Source organism: Schistocerca nitens, chromosome 4 (genome assembly GCF_023898315.1).
Source record: "Schistocerca nitens isolate TAMUIC-IGC-003100 chromosome 4, iqSchNite1.1, whole genome shotgun sequence".
NCBI classification, from domain to species: domain Eukaryota; kingdom Metazoa; phylum Arthropoda; class Insecta; order Orthoptera; family Acrididae; genus Schistocerca; species Schistocerca nitens.
In genome coordinates this window covers 17,425,294-17,432,902 of record NC_064617.1, presented here as the reverse complement: position 1 = coordinate 17,432,902, position 7,609 = coordinate 17,425,294, and positions in this window count along the sequence as shown.

The window sequence follows — 7,609 nt, the reverse complement described above, 5'->3', positions numbered from 1 at the left end:
TATGAAAGGTGGCTACACTGAGCCACAGCGCCAGAGATCGCGCTAGAGAGTATTGTTCCGCCGCCTCCACTGGCAGCGATTATTGAGATGTCGTAGTGGGCAGTGCTTGGGGTGAGCTCGTGGTAGTCAGTGCTTGTTAAGAACTCGTAGCAGAGAGTGTTTGTTGAGATGTGCTAGTAGGGAGTGCTTGCTGAGATGTGATACTGAAAAGTTCTTGTTGAGATGTGGTAATAGCGAGTCGGTGTGGAGATATATTGTAATGATTAGAGTGATTTTGGTCAATATATGAAGGTAACGAAACTTGATTTATTTTTCATTATTTAATGTCGTAAATAATGCTTCATTACAGGTTCATTCAACAAAGCATCTGGCTTGTGTTCTGGGATTAGAGTGTAATCCTGGTTTTCTTGCGCAATTGTAGTATTTCTATTTTCTTTAATTAATTCAGTATAAATGATATTTAAAATTTCTTGTGTTGTTGAAGAAGAACCGTGCCAGATGCGTACGTTGAGTCGTACTTCCACACACAGAACAGTTATACTTGTGCTTTGGTTTCGTAGGTTTTGTAGTTGCTGGGGACTTAATTAATTAATTGTGTTAATGAAAATTTCCATTTCATTCTTTGTTATTGTTCTATGCAGTCAGATAGCGTAATAATACTAGTCAGGGCCAACCGTTTACGAGACTTCGTAATCGAACAGACAGCTACTAAAGCAAAAAATTAAAATTATTTTCATTGTATTTTAATTAAGCCCCCATGCACAGTAGAAAAAAAAGCAATGTTTCAAACAACGACAAAGGGTCACAGGGAGCGTATATTGCGACTTACAATATAGTCCATGGGGTTCAGTCATCCTGCTACTTTACAGGTGATGAAACTTTAAACTGATCTGTGCATTAGATTAATACCTGTATATTTAATTAGATGGCCGCATGTGCTAGGAGCTTGCACGCACACAGTATTTGTTTTCGATATATGGGAGGAGAGAGATGCAGTAAATATCTTATCGAGTTCTCTATTGGATGAAGTTTGTGGATCTTTCATAGTTTGTAATTTTCCCTGTTGGTACGGATAACGGTGATAGAATGTTGAAATGATAGAGGTGAACAGGCCCTGAGGGAACTCGAATCTGCTTCAGACTGCAGTATCTGTATGTAGTTTGGAGAATCACCGCAACAGCAGTAGGAAAATCTTAGTCATTCTCCCAGTTCCCATACTGTGTTTTATACTACCTAGTGTTGCAGGAGAGGGCTTCATTTGGCACTGACCTTACACATCGTGCATAGTTGGCGGAGCTGCGTCAACAACTTCCTGTTTGCATCGAATGGTCAAAACACAGTTCTGTCCCACTAACTCAGCTTAAGCCTGTTTCTACATGGGTTGCAGAAGGTGGTAGATATAGCTTTCTCTGACTTCACTCAGTTCCGACTTAAACTGGAATGATCACATGCACAAAGAAGCAGAAATGGCAGCAGGTGCAAAGGCAGAGGGACTATCGAAAATTTTACTGTAGCAGATAGGTTCGAAAAAGGTGACTCATTTTGACTTACGAGAGTGCAAGAAATATGATTCACTAGTGGTTGTAATGATTATAGGACTTCTCCATCAGATACAATGCAGATATGTGGTTGAATGGAAAGACTTTATTCCAAATCATAGACATCATTTCTAATGAAAGCGTAGCAATAGAACCTAAAAAGCTAGTGTACATTTCTTACGACTTCAGTCAGCACACCGCTTCTGTTTGTGATCCTTCTCAATCAACCATTGCCTATAACCCAGTCGATATATCACTATACCAGTGACGTGGCATCAAGACAGAATGAACTACAAATGCTGGAGAAACATCTAGCGGCCGCATAGAGTTCCTTAGCTGAATCACTTTCTAAATTCAGTAATTTTATTACGAGAGTGCACTATCGACGACATGTGAGTGCACTGTTAGTCCAATAATATACACTCCAGCGATCACCGTCTATATTCAGTGTTGCGGTATTTGTGTGGAAAAACCACTTCATTCGGAGTTAACGCCCTACTGCGTTCCATAGTGCCGGTATAGCTTTCAACATGGATGCTTGTGTGCATCTGTAGAATCAGAACCGCTTGTGATAGCATTATGGTCATGTTTTTAACATCTGGTGGTTTGTAAGAAGATTACATCTCTCTTTCTAGGATAGAGTAGTACCACTCACAAGAAAATCTTACGAGACATTTCCAACCATCGCTGATTTTCGGTCACTAATATTTCGTATCACTAGCAATGGACTGTATACAGCAGTGTACTAACTTGTACACCCATATGATTCAAGTCTGAACCGCTAAGAATCTTATGTCAAGGTTAATCTGTGGTTTGGTTGCTCACTGAGCTACAAATAATTCTCATGGGATGTTGATAGGCTTTACAGCGCCAACATCCCTATGACAGAATTGGAGGAGGATAAAAAAAATATACATTGATGTGGTTTACTGTCTTATTTGTGAGACCTTGTTAGATGGAAAAGCTGAAACTCCCTGTAGAAGCCATTGTCATCATACAGGGAAGTTCCGTGGTGTAGATCACAATGCATCCAATTTGAAGAGTATGACACACATCGGTTTTTTTCCATAATTTAAGGTGATATCGTGCTCACTTTCTAGTTGAGCAGTTGGCTAACGTCAGTATGAAGAAACATCAGGTCAGTGTTCTCCCTGAGAGTGGAGAGAGGTATATTTCTTCCTTATTTCAGCTGCTTGAGGTAGAAAATGCTTAGAACCACCCACTTAATCATATGAATTAAGTCTTCTGCTTGGGTGGAATATCACTAGTAACAGTATTAGTCTAAGAGAAAATGTGTTTCTGCAATAACTGTAGTCAGCACTGCAATGTAATCTGTAAACTTGCACTCAGTTCTGTTAGTGATGTAAGGTATATTCAATCAGTACTGTAATATAAGGTAAATTTTTTTTTCAACCAGTACTACTGTTTGTAAAATAAAGAACTCTGAATGTGTGTAAGTGTGTTAAAAATACTCAAACAGTAACAAGAAATGTGAATTTAAAAGCTGTATTAATTCGTGTACTGTAAAAACAAAATTTGTCAATGTAAAGCTGTGAATTTTTATGTCTGAATAAAAAAAATTGTTATTCGCTACCATACGTCTTTGTTGTTATTTCACAAATCCATACCCTCACAAATGTATATGACGGCTGTGCAAGATGCACGAGGTATGAAGTATGAGGAAGGTGACGTTTAAAATGGAGAAAAACAAAATACAAGGTGAGATGAGACTTTGCCCAGCGTGCTGCCTGTACTTGGTTATGAGAACAGATGACACGTGACTGTGTCTGCTTCCAAAGACATATAGCAAACATGTCTAAAATGATATATCCTGTGCTTGTGGAAAATCACAGGTGCAGTATCCAGGCTAAACTACACAGTTCAGGGTGAAACAAAACAAAATTAATAAAGTACATACATGTTATGAGGTAAAAATTCATTTATCTCTTATCCAACTTAAAAATAATTTTCTTTTTGAATCGATGGAGAGCAGGACACCCATAGAATTATAGGTTCTGATTAGCAGGAAACTTGAAGATTCGACGCATCCATGAGATACTGTTCTTCCCCTTCACGTAGATGATCGTATCCGTGTGGTAGAATAATCGAAGCGATGTCACCATATCTTTATATGGTATGCCAGGATGATCCCAGTGAATTTCATGGTAGAAATGCATGGTAAAAATTCTGAATTTTTAAAAGTTTCGAGCGTTCCCCGTCTGATACACTGATGTTAGGCATTTTCTATGTAATCGTTCTGATTGTGATCATGTTCTCCTCTTGAGCTCCTCGAATTGATGAGTTATTATCCCCCGCACTCCGAACCAGAATGAGTTCCTATTTAGCATTCACAGTAATCTGCTTCATGTCCTCAAAGTATTTCGTAACCTTTTTTAAAGGTATGGATGCAGTAAATCGTTTGTACTCTGCAACTACTCTATCCATCGGATCGCCCAAGAACTATTCTGCATTTTCTAGACGATACAAGTCCGTGGGTGATGCATGGACTTACGTTTTAAAGGTTGATGTTATGCTGACATAGACTGTACGGTCAACCTCGGACAAAATGAGTTCACAACGTATCTCTTGAAACAAGTACGCTAAAGCATTACGTGTAAGCTTGGATCCCACTGTTGCGCTGCCATCGGTTTTCTTTAATGATCCCTCCAAATATATGAAACTCTTGCATAGAGGGGTCACCGCGTCTTGGTCCTGGATCACATTCCAGTTTCACCATTTCTGTTAAATGTGGTTGAGGCATAAGGTTTATCCGAGTAGTATTCCTGACGTATAATTCGCTCATCATTGCTGGACTGGTTACATTCAATAAGGACGTCATTAAGAGATTTCGAGCCAACTTTTTTAAGAAACTTGTAGTTCGCGCGTGTTATCACTTTGCGGTTCGGCAGCGAAGTGGCGTGCTGTGGCCTGCGTGCACTGGCTTTATACCGTACGTCCATCCTGCCTTAGATGTAATCGTACCATGATTTCCAGACCGCGGACCTGACTGAACTTCCATTGGAGTCTCAACAATCCTACACCCTGTTGCAAATGAAGCCAAGAATCCGTAACTAAAATGAATCAGCCTGTCGTTGTGAGTTTCTTGCAATGTTACACTCGACACGAATTGTACTGACAGGCAATATGTCCACAGTTTAATATGACACGTCTTACAAGATTCACTAGGATCCTTCTTCAAAACCTGTCCTTTCGTGAAACCCAGTAGGCGCCCTATTAAACCTCTCTGGTTAAAGTCATTCGTTGCATTCATAGTCTTCATTTCAGTTTTAAGTTCACTGATACATCCACTTACCTTAATACCTTTGCCACACTATTTTAAGGCTTTGTTTAAATCGTCAATCTCGCATGCGCCAGGTTCTGTTTCCAAAACGTCTCTTTCACCATTTATATCGAGGTGCAGTTTGTTGTGATATTTGGCATGCTGTTGTTCGGTGCCAGTCCAATCAGTGCAATGCGCCATTCTCCAATGCTCAAATCAATTGGCGGGAAGTTACTTGCACATAACACGGATGATCCTTCTTTTAAAGTCAAGTGTGCGACATGGCGTCCGAAAGTCAACTGATGAACGAATGTTTAAGGCTATTCCTTACATATTCTTCTTCTTGTAAACGTCAAGAGAAACATGAAGCATAGATTACCGCAGAGTTGTCCATTAAAGTCCTGATAGCGCCGAAAATTGTAGAACACACGTCTTCCAGAATTGAAATATCGTTGTAATTCTTCTGGCGATTACAGATCACCAAATGAGTCGAAACAGTATTCTACACTTGCATTTTTCATAACATGTGACGCTCAGTGGATGCCGGGACCTCCAGCAACATTTAAATTAACAATACCACCGTCACCAGTTTTCACACAGCCTTCGGTAATGTATCTCGCGTAAACACACCACGGAATATTAGAATATTGAATTTTTTTCCAAAAAACTTACGTAGATAGTAATTGTGACTGGCCGATCTGGTAGAACTGCTAAGAGGCAGTTTTTAGTTTATTTATGAATAGAGAGTTTCAGGGAAAGCATAAGGGAACAATTGACAGGAATGGGGGAAAGAAATACAGTAGAAGAAGAATGGGTAGTTCTGAGGGACGAAGTAGTGAAGGCAGCAGAGGATCAAGTAGGTAAAAAGACGAGGGCTAATTGAAATCCTTGGGTAACAGAAGAAATATTGAATTTAACTGATGAAAGGAGAAAATATAAAAATGCAGTAAATGAAGCAGGCAAAAAGGAATACAAACGTCTCAAAAATGAGATCGACAGGAAGTGCAAAATGGCTAAGCAGGGATGGCTAGAGGACAAATGTAAGGATGTAGAGGCTTGTCTCACTAGGGGTAAGATAGATACTGCCTACAGGAAAATTAAAGAGACCTTTGGAGAGAAGAGAACCACTTGTATGAATATCAAGAGCTCAGATGGCAACCCAGTTCTAAGCAAAGAAGGGAAGGCAGAAAGGTGGAAGGAGTATATAGAGGGTTTATACAAGGGCGATGTACTTGAGGACAATATTATGGAAATGGAAGAGGATGTAGATGAAGATGAAATGGGAGATAAGATACTGCGTGAAGAGTTTGACAGAGCACTGAAAGACCTGAGTCGAAACAAGGCCCCGGGAGTAGACAACATTCCATTAGAACTACTGATGGCCTTGCGAGAGCCAGTTATGACAAAACACTACCATCTGGTCAGCAAGATGTATGAGACAGCGAAATACCCTCAGACTTCAAGAAGAATATAATAATTCCAATCCCAAAGAAAGCAGGTGTTGACAGATGTGAAAATTACCGAACTATCAGTTTAATAAGTCACAGCTGCAAAATACTAACGCGAATTCATTACAGACGAATGGAAAAACTGGTAGAAGCGGACCTCGGGGAAGATCAGTTTGGATTCTGTAGAAATGTTGGAACACGTGAGGCAATACTAACCTTACGACTTATCTTAGAAGAAAGATTAAGAAAAGGCAAACCTACGTTTCTAGCATTTGTAGACTTAGAGAAAGCTTTTGACAACGTTAACTGGAATACTCTCTTTCAAATTCTGAAGGTGGCAGGGGTAAAATACAGGGAGCGAAAGGCTATTTACAATTTGTACAGAAACCAGATGGCACTTATAAGAGTCGAGGGGCATGAAAGTGAAGCAGTGGTTGGGAAAGGAGTGAGACAGGGTTGTAGCCTCTCCCCGATGTTATTCAATCTGTATATTGAGCAAGCAGTAAAGGAAACAAAAGAAAAATTCGGAGTAGGTACTAAAATTCATGGAGAAGAAATAAAAACTTCGAGGTTCGCCGATGACATTGTAATTCTGTCAGAGACAGCAAAGGACTTGGAAGAGCAGTTGAATGGAATGGATAGCGTCTTGAAAGGAGGATATAAAATGAACATCAACAAAAGCAAAACGAGGATAATGGAATGTAGTCGAATTAAGTCGGGTGATGCTGAGGGAATTAGATTAGGAAATGATACACTTAAAGTAGTAAAGGAGTTTTGCTGTTTAGGGAGTAAAATAACTGATGATGGTCGAAGTAGAGAGGATATAAAATGTAGACTGGCAATGGTAAGGAAATCGTTTCTGAAGAAGAGAAATTTGTTAATGTCGAGTATAGATTTAAGTGTCAGGAAGTCGTTTCTGAAAGTATTTGTATGGAGTGCAGCCATGTATGGAAGTGAAACATGGACGATAACCAGTTTGGACAAGAAGAGAATAGAAGCTTTCGAAATGTGGTGCTACAGAAGAATGCTGAAGATAAGGTGTGTAGATCACAAAACTAATGAGGAGGTATTGAATAGGATTGGGGAGAAAAGTTTGTGGCACAACTTGACTAGAAGAAGGGATCGGTTGGTAGGACATGTTTTGAGGCATCAAGGGATCACAAATTTAGCATTGGAGGGCAGCGTGGAGGGTAAAAATCGTAGAGGGAGACCAAGAGATCAATACACTAAGCAAATTCAGAAGGATGTAGGTTGCAGTAGGTACTGGGAGATGAAGAAGCTTGCACAGGATAGAGTAGCATGGAGAGCTGCATCAAACCAGTCTCAGGACTGAAGACCACAAC